This window comes from Ambystoma mexicanum, chromosome 9, assembly GCF_040938575.1.
Source record: "Ambystoma mexicanum isolate Mex_15411 chromosome 9, UKY_AmexF1_1, whole genome shotgun sequence".
NCBI lineage: Eukaryota > Metazoa > Chordata > Amphibia > Caudata > Ambystomatidae > Ambystoma > Ambystoma mexicanum.
The window spans coordinates 649,366,098-649,380,804 of NC_090931.1; the positions used below are offsets into that span (position 1 = coordinate 649,366,098).

Here is a 14,707-nt window from a genome sequence, read left to right on the forward strand (position 1 = left end):
TCGAGGTTCCGCGTGACCCTTGCTAATTGCTCTACCAGCTCGTCGATCTTCCTTGTGTCCTCTGCGACCTCTAGTATAGCGCTCTCCGCTGCATCGGTTTGCTCCTCTTGTTTCATTATATCCACCTTCACCTCTAGCAACTATTGGGACACATCCTCTCGCATCATGCTCAACTGAATTATGTTCGCCATTGTGTCCTGAAAATCCAGAAAGCATTGGCGAAGGATCTCCTGGAGGACCACTTGATCTTTTGCTGTGACTGCCAGAACCCCCAAATCCTCTCCTGCCCCGGGCTCTGATCTCCCCCAGCTGGTACGTTGATGTCTCTGTGTCAGAGACTCTGCAGATTGCCCTCCTGTGGTTTCTTCACTGACTTGGGACAGCTTGCATGTCCTTCTCTTAGTTTTTGGACATAGTGCATAGGCAGATCTGATGGGGGAGCCCTGCCCCCTCCTCTTCTCCCTGATATTGTGTCGCACCCTTCGGACCTCTTCTGGACCCTTTTTCACCGCTTTGTGGGTCCGCCCTTGACTGTGCAGGGGGGTTGTTACTCCCCTCTAACTGTGCGCAGGTGAGCCACTGTTTGTCCCCCTGCTCGGGTTTCAAATGACCCTCCTCCTGGCCTTGGTGGCAGGATCACTCTTCCCTGAGCCTGACCAAATGGCCTCTCCCTTATTCTTCCTTGCCTACCACGCATGTAGATGGAGTCTTTCGCCCTCTATTCGGCCCTCTATTTGGCCTCAGAATTGGCCCGGGGAGGCCAGGTCCCAACCGGTCACTGTCTCCTATGCGTGGTACACCTCTTGCTCCCTTGTCTCCCTTGCTGTGCTTCTGAATGGGGGTGCGCTGGCTGATGCACTATAAGCAGCACAAAAATCCAAAATTGACCTCAAATGGGCCTCCAGCCACCCCGGCTATAAAACCGCAGTGCCTCCCCTGGTCTTCTCTGCAAAGTGCTGGCTTCAAAGCTTGGGCAGGGGCCCTCCCGCCATGCTCCCCCACTCCTCACTGTCACTTTGCTCAAAGCTGGTGATCACTGCCTGCGCTGGTCAGCCTCTGCTTGCACCCTTTCCTTGGGCCAGGGTGCACGCTGACCTGTGATGGTTCTCCCCCAAGGGGGGCGGGCACGTTCTTGCATCTTGCTGTGCAGCCCCTCCGGGACCTCCTGGCCACTTTGGGTGCTGTTATCCGCTGCGCAGCTCTCGGCAGTGGGCTACGGTATGGCCTCTCCGGATCCTCCTGATCTCTCTGATGAGGTGCTGCTTCTCTGGCACGAGAGCGGCTCGGGCCTGCCTCGATCTTCCCGCTGGCGCTTGCCAGCAGGGGAGCCCCCGCTGCATGAATCCAGCCCTGGTGGGCCTCCAATATAGCAGACAGCTACTTCCTGACTGGCTGCTCTGCAGTCCGCTGTTCAACAGTGGCTGCTTTCCGCCACACCGCTTGGCATCCGCACTGGGTGCTTGACCGCCCCGGGTCTCCTTGAGTGGCACTTCACGCTCGCGGACTGCGAGCGTGTCTCTCAGCTCGGCCTGCACCAGCCGCGGGCACAGTGCCTCGCACTGTAAGATTTGTATCCATTGAAATACAGACTTTAATTCTAAAAATCCCTTGTGTATAAAATTTTGTTTTTCTTATATTATAATCATATAAGTCATAATTAAACATTTACAAATAATTTTTCTTTTGATGAATTTCAGTATTGGATCTTTGTCCAAACAATTTAAAGTGTGCAGGGGGTGGGAGGATTCCTAGGTAGAATCTTCTCTCTTTCATTTGTCTTTTGTAGGGGTTTTGTGCCATGATCCCAGTTCCTCCCCCGCACCTAAAAACCTAAAATGTTTTTGAATTTAAAGATACATATATAATTCTAAGGAAAATTGATGTGTGCACCAACGTCCAAACCACAGTGCCTCGCACCTCAGACACTGCAGGGAGAAAGGCTGCACACCCGCCTCTGCAAAGTCCCCCAGCAATCCGGGCTGCTGCACTCCACCAGCAGCCTACATCGATAAATCCCTGCCTAGGGAAGGCTCTTTTAATCTATCTTTATTGTTTTTGGTCCCGGGGGTGAGCGCTCCACGATTACGCTGCTCTCCCCTCGGCGGCCATCTTGGAATCCCAATCAAGATTCACTTTTTAACGGGTATCCTTCGTAGATGCCAGTACAAAATGCTGTTTTTATTTATTTATTTTTTTAGGAAGGATGATATGTGCTTTTATGTGGCTGCACTGGCATTGTGGGGCACCCAGTCTAGCCATTCTTTGCTGTGGCATGTTTTTATTTTTTTTACTGGGATTCTATAACAAAGCAAGCATGATGAGTGTTATTATGTGTATAGGACTTTTGGGTTGGCCCGGATATTTTGCGCATAAAGATTAATGAGTCTTATTTGTGTAGACCAATTTTTTTGTCATATTTATTTTAATTTTGTTTATTGCTTTAAATCGTGATTCGTGTTGTCAGCCGACACGTGTTTCGACCCTGCAGGTCTTAATGAAGACTAAAACGTTGTGATATTCTACATCAGACGATGAAATGGTGCTCATGGACTGGTCAGAGTTTTCTCACTGCAGGACAGACTGTACCGAGAACGGACCTTCACGCCAACCGGCAGAACCAATGCTCAGTTGGGCATGCAAGTCTAACCGGACCTACAGTTCGAGGATCAAACTCAACCAGTCCATGAACATTATTTCACTGTTTTCACGATTTAAAGCAATAAACAACAAAATTAAAATAAATATTACTCAGAAATTGGTCTACACAAATAGGCTCATTCATCTTTATGCGCAAGATATCCGGGCCAACCCAAAAGTCTCAGCCCTAAATGAGATGTGGGAAACACCTCCACGACCTGTGATCTTGGTTGACAACTACTACTATTATGTGTCTAGAGTCTAGACACATTTAGGGCAGCCAGTCAAGCATTTTTTTTTTTTTACTATGGTGTGACTTTTTTTACTGGGCATCAAGGGTAAAGCAAACATGATAAGCATTATTACGCATCTAGACTCGCTTGCAGTGTGCAGCCAGTTTGGCCATGTTTTCTTGTGACAAGACATTTTTAAAGGCAAAGCCTTCCTGTGTGTGTGGCAGAGCCATGGTGGGCATGTTTTCTTATAGTATCATTACTGGCATTATGTTATGTTAAGTTGATTTGTGCCACGCACTGCTACCACCCAGGGGCAGTCTCCAGGCTCTCACTTGACTCTGGGGGAAAAAAATGGGTTTAGGGTGGTTAGTGGGGAAAAAGGGGAGAGAATAGGTTGAGAACTAGGAGGAACTGGTGTCTGTGAGTGTTGTTTTGCAAGTGGTGATTTGTTACCGGCCTCGGGCATTGTAACCGTATGGGTAAGATTCCGTGCCTCGGATGTGTGGTAGTGTTTTTTGTTGGTATTAGTGTTGTGTGGACACGATGGGTTGTCATATGCACAGGTTAGATAGTATCCATAAGGGATCCAGAGTCACGGGTGGCCGTAGCTGTAAGGTAGTCCGGCATCTTGGTGTGTTGTTGCATTTTAGATGGTATTGGACTATGTGGGTGGTTCACACTGGATGTCGGCACAGTAATGGTTCTCTGTATGTTTATGAGTGTGGCTAGTCCAAGATCTGGTGTAGCGGCGTCGGTTATGTAGGAGGAGCAGGAAGGGAAGAGGGTGAGTAAAGTATGTCAGTGCGTTGTGGTCTCTTTCTGGGGCGGCCCTTTGGATGCCGCTTGACGGTATCTAGCCAGGTTCTTCTTTGTTGTTCTTTGGCCCCTCTCGTCTCCTCTCTAGTTGTTTGTCTGCGGTGTTGTTGTTGCCCGTGTCTCTGCTAGGTTGTCACTGTCTGCTGAATAGCCAGTTTTTCAGCCATTTTCTGAAGGTGATGTGGTCTTCTGTGGTTCTAATTACTTTGGGGATGTTGTTGCAGGTGTTAGCAATGAGACGTGAGAATGCTGTTCCACCAAATTTCCTTTTTTTCGTATTGTTTTTGTCGTTGCTGGATCTTAGTTCCCTTCCTCAGCGATACGGCTAATCTTGTTTTGGAGGAATTCCGCTCCTTGTCTGTGTAAGGCTTTGTGGGCGATGCAGAGTGCTTTGAATTTGATGCACTTTTTTACTGGTAACCAGTGTAGGCTTTTTAGTGCTGGAGTGATGTGGTCTCTTCTGTTTAGTCTTAGTAGGATACTGACAGCTGTATTTTGCACCCTTTGGAGTTTCTTGGTGACTCTTTCTGGCATTTCTAGGTAGAGGCTGTTTGCATAGTCGATTCTTGTGAGTATCAGGCATATGATTATGAGGGTTCTGTGGGGAACGAGAGGTAACAAAAAATCCTCTGATTGGTGGTAGGAGGAAGAAGCATTTTTTGGCGATTGCATTGACTTGTGGTTCCAGTGATAGTCCGTTGTCCATGAGTATTCCTAGGTTGTTTACTACATTGGTAGTCTCTGGTTGCATTCCCATGCCGATTGGCCAGTCCAGTTGTGGGTTCCCTCTATCAAATCCTGTGGGTGAGAGCATTATTTCCATTTTTGCCGGTTTCAGTTTGAGGTTGTTCGTTGTCATCTTTGAGGAAGTTGTTCAGGTTGTTATTTTGTTCCTGTGTTCTGTTTGTTTTCACAATCAATTGTGTGTTGTCTGCGTAGTTGTAGGCGGTAAGTCCGTGGGATTGAATGATTTTCATCAGTGGGCACATGTAGAGGGGAAAGGCTATTGGTATTTAGATATACAGTCAGTCAGTCAAACAAGTTTATTCGGATTTTCAAAGAAATCCATCAAACACAAAAAACAAAATGCAAAAACATCACAAATAGGCAATTACAATCACTACTCCCGAATTGAAACAATAACTCAACAGTTCAGTAAATCCCTAATTCTGTCCCAGAATGACCCTTTACAGTGGCCTCTCCATCAAGGTGCTTGACCGATCACGACCCAGAGGGACAAGGTTAGCGCCGGACAGTGGAGATGACCTCACAATTGGCCACCAGGTGCACCCGGGCCCTGTATCCGGATATGGACTAATTAAGATCCCACTCCTGGGCGTCCTGCCAGCTCCCTCACGTTGTCCCAGGACTTCGTTTGCTACACTCGGGTCCCTGAAGGCCAGTACCACAGTATCCCAGGGCTGATTCCCCCCACTAGGTACTCTGACACAACCCACCATGGATTCCCTCTGCACTGAAGCACAACCTTTGGTGGACCGTAGCCAGTGTAAGGTTTTATTTAACAGGGCATCCTTTGATTCATACACATCCCTCGCCAGTTTAGGAACCCCGTGGAGGAACACCCTAGCGTGTTTGAACTGACAATGAGGTAGGGGCTGGAAGGGAGCCCCACTACCCCGTGGGCCATAGACTTTCTTTTTCCCTGGGTAGGCACATTGTGGGCCCTCTCTTTGTGGAACATAGACCCGCAAGGGGGTAGGCTTTACCTTGGGGTCGGGCGACCAGTGGGGCTCTTTAAATTTAGCACTTCTTACACTGGGGTTGATGGCAGTTGCTGGTCCCGCGTTCCCCAGCCCCAAGCTAAGGGAGGCGATTGTAGGAACTACAGTAACAGGGCTCAGGGTAGCCTGTTCCCCCTGATATACCCATGGAGGATCGGGGGGACCCTTGCCCATGTTTGGAGTAATCAGAGGCACCCCATCCCTCAAAGCCCACCCCTTAGATTCTAAGAGGGATGAGAGCAAAGTTCTGATAGCTGCTAGCTCCACCAGCACTTCATTACATTTACAGCCAGCCCCCCTAGGTATAGAGACACCCCCGGCTGGGGTGTCAGTACCTGTTCCAATGTCAATGCTGGTGCTACTACATGGTCGATCGATGGTCCTGAGTGGGGAGAGATGGAGATAAGGGCTGGCTACTGAACAGGATGAAGACCCTTGCTCATTACAAGGGTTACAAGAGCGGAAGAGATGGATATACATGGAGCCGTCGATAGGCTGTCCCTCCTCTGTGGGAACGGGGGCAGGAGAGGAACTGGATAAAACCACAGCCATTCCAGAGCCAAAGTTACAATCGCAGTCCTCTACAACATCCTCTACAACATCCAAAGCATGTGCAAGTTCTGGACAAAACGCACCCACTGAGGTACCAGGGGAAATGCCAAAGGGGAGGCTGGATGGTTGACAGCCACTGGTAAACTCTGAATGTCGAACCAGTTCCCCCTCCGTCCCCGGGCATGGTTCACCAAAGGCAGGAAGCGGAAATGATGGGCAAGATGACATAGTGGGGGCCCGGAACTCCCCTGCAGCGCGGGTTGGACAAACTGACGTGCCGTCCTTGTTTGGGGCTATGTCTGCGAAGTCTCCCAAACTCCGCCGTCCATCCATGGTAACTTCTATGGTTAGAGATGGCTCCTTAGTTACCACCTTGGTTGCTATACCCCCTCCTCCCCCGAGTAGGTGAGACAGGCCAGTCTGACCACCAGCCTCTCTAACACCTCCAACACAAAGACCTTCCAGATCAGTTTTGCTGTCCCTTATGTCTTGGAGAGTTTGCTGGGCTTCTATTTCTGGCGAGAGAGAAGTGAGGTGGCTAAAAGTCACTTCCCCGACAACAGGGGCAGTGTCGATGAGCGAGGAGACTGCAGTAAGGGCCTTGGCTCCAGTTGTTCCTCCTTGGTGGCTCAATCTCTTAATAACCACAATTTTACATGCTGATGACTGCTCAATACTAATAGGGGCGGGCTCAGAGCAGCACAGGGGTGGGGTGAGAGGCAAAGTGGGTGAGGGTTTCTTAAGTACAACATGGCCCTTATGGGACCTTAATGACTTTAGTAGGCGCATGGCGAATCCCCCCTAGCCAAGACCTCAAACACGAAACAGTTCCTGGCTTTTACTCCTTTACTCCTTCAGGCACAGTCACAGAAGCACTCCTCTGCACTTACTTGCTCCCCTGCCGCGCCTGGAAAGGGCCTCCCACCACGCACGCCGAACACCTGCGGCGCCAAACACCGCGCCCTTGCCCCACTGCGGGCTTCACCGTGGAAGAAAGTTTATGAGCCTGAGGGCGTGGCCTGGGAATCAGGAAGCAGCTGTGTCCGTGTGCCTCCTCAAGGTCAGAGGGACAAAGTCCAGAAGATGCACCACCACGGGTCCGCAAACACCCTCCGCGGGACGCCAACACCCGCGCCCTTGTCCCCGCGGGCTTCACCCTGGCGGGCCGAGAGTCCCGGGAGAAGTAGCGGAGGGGGCGTGGCCTGCACGCAAGCATGGAGGCCCCCCCGGGCCAAAACACCCTCCGCGGGACGCCAACACCCGCGCCCCCGTCCCCGCGGGCTTCACCCTGGCGGGCCGAGAGTCCCGGGAGAAGCAGTGGAGGGGGCGCGGCCCGCACGCAAGTATGGAGGCCCCCCCCGGGCCAAAACACCCTCCGCGGGACGCCAACACCCGCGCCCCCGTCCCCGCGGGCTTCACCCTGGCGGGCCGAGAGTCCTGGGAGAAGTAGTGGAGGGGGCGTGGCCCGCACGCAAGCACGGAGGCCCCCCTGGGCCAAAACACCCCCCGCGGGACGCCAACACCCGCGCCCCCGTCCCCGCGGACTTGTGGTTCCAGTGATAGTCCGTTGTCCATGAGTATTCCTAGGTTGTTTACTACATTGGTAGTCTCTGGTTGCATTCCCATGCCGATTGGCCAGTCCAGTTGTGGGTTCCCTCTATCAAATCCTGTGGGTGAGAGCATTATTTCCATTTTTGCCGGTTTCAGTTTGAGGTTATTCGTTGTCATCTTTGAGGAAGTTGTTCAGGTTGTTATTTTGTTCCTGTGTTCTGTTTGTTTTCACAATCAATTGTGTGTTGTCTGCGTAGTTGTAGGCGGTAAGTCCGTGGGATTGAATGATTTTCATCAGTGGGCACATGTAGAGGGGAAAGGCTATTGGTATTTAGATATACCAGAGAGGCCTGGGGTTCACACTGCGCATTCATTGTATAAAAGCACCCAGAGCCCAACAAGCCCTCCCCCCGGTATACAGACGGAGGACTCAGCCAACGGCAAGTTAGAACTGTCCTTTATTTTCCATAACAGCCAGGGATCATACAGGAAATGGCAAGATCTCCAGCAATCACAGCTCCTGAGCCCGTATCAGGGGCATTTGGTGAGGTCTGACGTCGCAAGTGATGTCTCTTCCCCAAAAACCTAAGATGAGCATGGTTGGGTGATTGAGGTGGCATTGCCCATAGCTGGCACCTATAGATGTTAGCTAACTGGCCCTCTCATGTGAGGTGGCTTGGCCTGAGCCTTGCCCAGAAACTACATTGTTGCAGGGTCGCAGGATTACCATTGGTCCTTGCCCTTTGCCATCCACCCCTGGATTAGTATTCCCTGATTTGCTGGAGCTGCTCTCCCCGGGCCTGGGACCCAGCTCTGTTCTCAGCGCTCTGTGTACCTTCTCAAGGTGATGAGAAAGACTATGTGTCCCCATTGTTGCCATCAGTATAACCACTTTGCCTTAGAGGGCCTGCAGGGTTGCAATGTTGTAAAACAACGCTTGTCTGACTTTGTGTCTGCTTCGTTGGGAACTGCTCCCTTTCCCACCGTGGGTGAATGGCCATTGTCCGGCTCGGCCACACCACATGGTTGAAAACCGCAATCTGTAGCTTTCTGGTCTGCAATTAGTGAGGATTTATTCTGCAGGTAGCTCCTTGTCTCTGCAGTTTAGGAATGTTATGCTTGTCTCTGACTTTGGCTGCGAGTACCAGTCCTGAACAGTGTGCTGCAAAATCTGTTTTCCTTCGTTCCGTCTTCTGATGCCTGTGGCTTCATGTAATTCTACTATAGCTGTGCTATAATTTCTATATATCTAAATTGTATTAGTTTACTTATAGGTTAGTGGTACTTGGTCTTTGCAGGTTCCTTATACGATCCTATAGTTCCATATGGTTAGTTGTAATAAGCGGCTGCAAGCTTGCTCTGCATATCTTGCTTTTCTTGTGTTTCTGCATTTGGCTAATGAAAGAAAATGATAAAGGCTTTCAACAGTATGTATACGTATCTGTTCTCTATCTACAAAACTATGTAAGCATGTTTTTTTTTGTGTGTGCACATGTGTGTCTGTGTACCATTGTTATTAGTGGATCAAGTCCAGTGAGGCACCTGCATCCATGATCAATGAGGCACCTGTATCCAGGAAGACGTCAGATGGATAAGGTTTGAATGGTTGTCTGAGAGAATATCTGTTCGCATATGTGGATGTCGCTGGCCCTCCTGGGGGCTGGACAAACAGTGCGTGGCAACTTGCATGTCTGGCTCTTCGGGCTGTCATGCTTATGGGGGTCAAGAGGGGCATTCCAGGCACCCTCTCGTCACTGGAACCCTGTGGGACTCCGCAGGATATATTTTTGGTGTTTGAGATGAACGCTGGTGGGTATGTTCTTTCTGTTTGGTTTGTTAGGAATGAGATAAGCCACTTTCGTGCGGATTCCTGTATGCCACATTCCATCAATCTTAGTATTAGTGTTGCATGGCTGATTGTGTCAAAAGTCGCTGATATGTCCAATAGAATGAGGGCCGATTGGGTGTTGTCTGTGTTTATTTTCAGGTCGTCCGATCTCAATAGAAGTGCTGATTCTGTTCTTCTGGTCGGTCTGAAGCCAACTTGTGATTGGTCAAGTATTCCGTTTGTTTCGACGTGTTTGGGAACGATTTTGTAGACTTGGTTCTCCAGGATCTTCTCTGAATAGGGCAGGTTGGATATCGTTCTGTAGTTGTTCGGGTCTTCTCTGCTTTCTAAAATGTTGTATCGTGGTTTGATGTATGCTGATTTGAAGGAGGATAGTACTATTCCTCTTTTGAGTGATAGATTCATTAGGCTCCGAAAGCATGTTGCGGGTGGAGGATTTCTTTGAAGACGTCTGAGGTGGGGGTGTCCCTTGGAGATCCTTCAAAGTTTTTTTTTCAATTCTTCTGTGAAGCATTTTGCTGGCAGTTTTTTTGGTGTTGCTTTGAATGTTTTCGCTGGTGATAATTGGTCAAGGATCTTGGTGATACAATTGTTGAGTGTGTCTTCTGTTGTATCTAATTTGTATTGGTGGGATCTCTTTAAATTGGGACGGTGGCGTCTACAAGATTTGTTAGGGCCTCTACATCCAAGTTCTTCCAGTTTCTTTTCTTGCTGGTGTGGAGTAGGACCTTGACTGCCGGTAGGCAGGTTTGGGATGTGATGTAGAATGGTATCAAGTAGTGGTCACTCCACACCATTGGTGTAGGTTTCACGGATACACATAGGCCTTCCCTGCAGATAATTGCATCCAGAGTGTGTCCGGTGTCGTGGGTGGATCCATCTACTATTTGCTTGAACTGCAGTTTTCCAGGAGTGCGCAGACTGAATTTGCAGTCTACTCGTTTTCCTTTTCTAACCATATGTTGAAATCTGCCAGTATGACTAGTTTATCGTGGTGGGTTGATAGCATGGCAGCCTCATCCGCTAGTTTTGTTGCAAAGTTGGCGTTGTAAGAAGGTGGTCTGTAGATCAGGAGGAATACTCTAGTGGATTGGTCGTTGAGTTGTATCTTGATGAGAACGGATTCATAGTCTTCCGCGTTGATTGTGATGATTTGAGATGCTCCGACGTGTTCTTTGTGTATAATTGCAATTCTTCTTCGGTTTTCTCTGTTGGCGTGTGTTAATTTATAATTGTTGGGTATTGCTTCATTCGCGAGGGCTTTATAGTTGTCTGATAGCCAGGTTTCTGAAAGGAAGAGCACGTCTGTGTCTCCTTCACTTAGGAGGTCATGGATTTCTGTTGAGTGTTTTACCATGGATCTAATGGTTCCGGTTCGTTCCGGATGGGAAATAGCATAGCTACCCCTCTGTTGTTCGAGTCTTGGTGATGTAGGGGGTGAAGAGTGCAATCGATTCCAACTTGTCCCTTGTTCTGGTTGGGATATTGTCCATGGTCGACCGGGACCGGGTTGGGATGGTCTATTTGTTATGTTCAGTTTGGTGTCCTGGTTGGGTCTGTATATGTGACGCTTGTTGGCTCATTGTTGCTGTGCCGTTTTTGTTTACCACGTTGTCGTATGTGGACAGGTAGCGAGCAATGTAGTCTGTCTTTGTTCTGTTATTTGTATGTCTCCTTGGGCCATCTGGGATGTTTATTGTTTGGTTTTATGGGGTTGTGAGATCATGCTGGTCATTGACTTCCCGAGTGGTTTGGGTTTTCTTATTATTTCTGTTGTCTGTTCTGTCTTCTTTGTCTTTCTTGTGGCGAGGCATGATGTATGGGTTGTGTTCCTTTGAGAGGGCGTCCTCTTTCGATTAGTGTTTTTCCTGGTCTTTTGGCTTTAGTCTTTGGTGTTTGTAGTTTGCTGTTGCATGTATTTGGTAGGTTGTCGGTAGTTGAGACCTCGGTTGATGGGACTTTGTGGTTCCGTTTGTTTTTTTTTGCTTCTTTCTTTTTTGGATCCTATGTGTGGTGTTGTGTTCATTTTTTTTATTTTTTTTCCTTTATTTTGGAGGTCCTTTTGGTTATGGTTGTTTTTTTGGATTATTTGCAAAGCAAACAAGAAAACTGTGTGAATGAACATAAGTGAATACTGGCATATATTAGTGCAGTCAGCATGGAAATGTATTGATTGCGAGGGTGCCAAGTTCCTGCTTTTGACTGGGATGGCAAAGGATTCTCACCCAGGGGGTGCATGCTATGTTTAGGCCTCTGGCTTCCACTTTGGCCAACATAGTCTCAAGCTTTACCCTTGCCACATTGGGGATTAAGAGGGTGCTGGGTGCCCGCTTTTGACTGGGATGGCAAAGGATTCTCACCCAGGGGGTGCATGCTATGTTTAGGCCTCTGGCTTCTGCTTTGGCCCAATATAGTCTCACACTTTACCCATACCACATTGGGACTCATTCAGCACAAGTGCAATTAAGCAAAAGCGGAATGACAATCTGTATTAGTCTGCATATCATCCTACAAACTCTGATGTTCTGAAGTAATCAGTAGGTCATCATCAAGAACAAACATGTTTCATGGCAATGCTCTTGCAGGTCATTACAGAAGCATCCCCAAATGATCAGGGACAAACATGCAATCTCTTGAAGTGATCATCAAGTCATCCTAAAAGCATCAGAAACAAAGCGTTTTCTAAAATAGGGATATGTTAGCATATTCATTAAGTCATCCTAAACTCATCCCCAAATCATCACTGTAAGGAAGGCCTGGTATCACCAGTAAAATGGACATAAGTGACCACAGTTCAAGGGTGTTTATTAACCTTCAAAAAGGGTTTGAAAAACGCCTATCCAATCCTAAATCTACAGATGGGAGCAAGCCACAACCATCAAATAATAACGCAGTCCTAGTGGTGTCTGGTCAAAATAAAGGCCTACACCAATAAACCTATTGCCAATCCTTACCTCTAAATACAAATAGTGTGGGAAACAGTGTTTTGAAAAAGAAAGAAGTGTTCACAACATGTTTTGTCAGGATGTTCTGGCTGTTGGCCTCCCTTCTCCATGTTTGCAGCATGGGACAAGGCGGTACACTCGAGCTTAGCACAGTCTCTGGCTTCTCTAGCACGAGGATACAGTACAATCATTAGCATCAGGACCTTCCGTGCCCAATTCTCTTTGCCTCTTAAAGTCTCTTCCTTCAGAGGGCCCGATGCGACAAACAATACGTTCTTTTCCTCTTAGGATTTCACAAGTACTCGATTTCTCAGGCGATTCACTTTTAAGCTCGGATCCCCATCCGCCGGGCTCAGATCCACTTCACGCAATATCAATTAGTCTCCCTCTTCCAGGCTCGACCAATTCCAATTTACTTTTTAACACAAACATGCTTTAACCAAAAGCTCTCAGCTGAACTCCCTCCGCCGGGCTCGGACCAACTTCATCTACTTTGTCATCAACTTTCTTTACACCATTAACATCGAAGAATTTAGATTGTGCACATGATTTTGCTAGACCAGTTGCAGGACCACTTTGATTCACAGTTCTTTGTCACTCTTTCAGTTGGATACGTTACAGAGACTTTCGAATGAGCACGCACACGGTGCCGGACCACTCTTTCTAAGGTATAGTATCTTGACTTCAAAGTTCAAATACTCATCTGTTGATCAATTTTACTTGCGTTGATTATCACATACGCTTCATACAATGTTCGCTTCAGTGTTCACTATACAATGTTGCCACTTGCAACCTTGGTTTCAACACAAACCGGTCTGGTATCAGTCTCCCCAACTCAACAGCTGTGCTGAATTTACTGGCGCTGCTTTGTTGTAGGAGCCAAGGACAGTACCACAGCAGTAAGCAATTCTACCCGCCTTGACTATCGACTGAGGAGAGCCCCGGGTACCTCCGACACACAATTCAGGATTCTTCAGCCTTGTTTCCTGGTTTTGTGTTTTTTATTCTGAAAGGTTCTTGAAAGTAGCAGTTCCTCATTGAAAAAGTCAAGGGCACTTCCCTCCTTGCGATCCCCTTCTGTTTTGCTGTCTTTCGCCTTGTATTAAACTGCCATTTTGGAACTGCTGCTTCCTCGTGTGCTTTGCCTTGCTGAGAGTGTGCTCTCGTGCTCCGCCTTTTATCTGTGTGTGGAAATGTAATGGAAGTCCTTTGTGTGTAATGGTCAGTAATTGCCTGACCATTGTATTGGTACAAGTGAGGTATTCGGCTCGGGTGTTAGTCCGTTTTTTTTGCTCATAGCGAGCTGTTCGTAAGAAAGTGTTTTTCTTGGGTAAAAGGCAGGGGGGGTTCAGTTCCTAAGTATCCTACCTGGTAGGATGGGGGTAAAGGTGTTGCAGGGAAGGAGATATTGCATCTCGCCATCCGGTGTCCCACTCCCACTCCCCGAAGACCCGTCACCCAGGTGATCCTCCTGCACTGGTCCACCCCCAGGAACTGGATTCAAAAGCAGTGGCCGTGTCCTGGCCACCTGGAGGACAGATCCCCGGGGACTAGCGGCTGAGACACCTTCAGGTTTCTCACATCACCCACCATTCGGAGACACTTGCTGATGGCTTTAATAGCATGATGACGTGTGTTGATGTGGGAATGACTTCTAGTCTAGTTCGATGATCATCAGATGACTCCAGAATGGTCTCTAAGGGTCATCCTTTTAGACCAGGGCCGGCACAGTTGTCTTGCTGGTGCACTGTTCCTCCTTGAGACCCAAACCCCTGGGCTAGGCCAACCCAGCAGTCCCCAAAACAAATTGCCAAGCAGCAGCTTTCATCCACGATGCAGGCTCCCAATCGGTAGCTCTCACCTCACTGCAGACTCCTGAGCAGCAGCTCACACTATTACACCATCCTCACTGTTGTCCCGAGCTGCAGGCCCTGCAGACTTCAGAAGACATTGGGAAGCTGAAGCATTGTTTAACGTGTTACAAGGTTCATGTATAAACAGCATAAGCCTCACATCTTCTCTTCTCCTTGTCGGGGTGACTCCTAAAGGACAGGAGGCAGCGATTTCCTTTTGTATAGATGATGCTCGCCTACTTCACACAAGTGCAGGCACTGATTAAATCTCCCAAGGAAACAAAACTGCCACTATCACTGCACCCACCACAGTACAACCACCTCACATCACACAGTCTCCCTACTCAAGATCTCATTCAAGTAATCCCTCGAAAAACCGACAATGTCCAGAAACTTCCTGTCTGCCTTAACTATTTGCATTTTTCCATCTTACTATACGTTTGAACATAACAATGGCCTCAATCATAAACAGAAAAAACGTCTCCTTCGTCAGCACCAAAGCACCCCTCTCCACCTGTGTCTGCAC

The 14,707-nt window shown here is 48.4% G+C and overlaps 1 protein-coding gene across 2 annotated transcripts in view; it reads left to right on the forward strand.

The window, feature by feature from the left end:
- Nucleotides 1-14,707, forward strand: part of SMYD4 (SET and MYND domain containing 4) — a 262,456-nt gene that overhangs the window by 17,791 nt on the left and 229,958 nt on the right. Inside the window, exon 1 of one of the 2 annotated variants that reach the window (XM_069615366.1) lies at nt 12,931-12,996. The exons of the other annotated variant lie outside the window; for it this stretch is intronic. The gene's annotated coding sequence lies outside the window, so the exon portion shown is untranslated. Of the gene's footprint in view, nt 1-12,930; nt 12,997-14,707 lie in introns of those variants that run through there. 2 annotated transcript variants of the gene reach the window in all.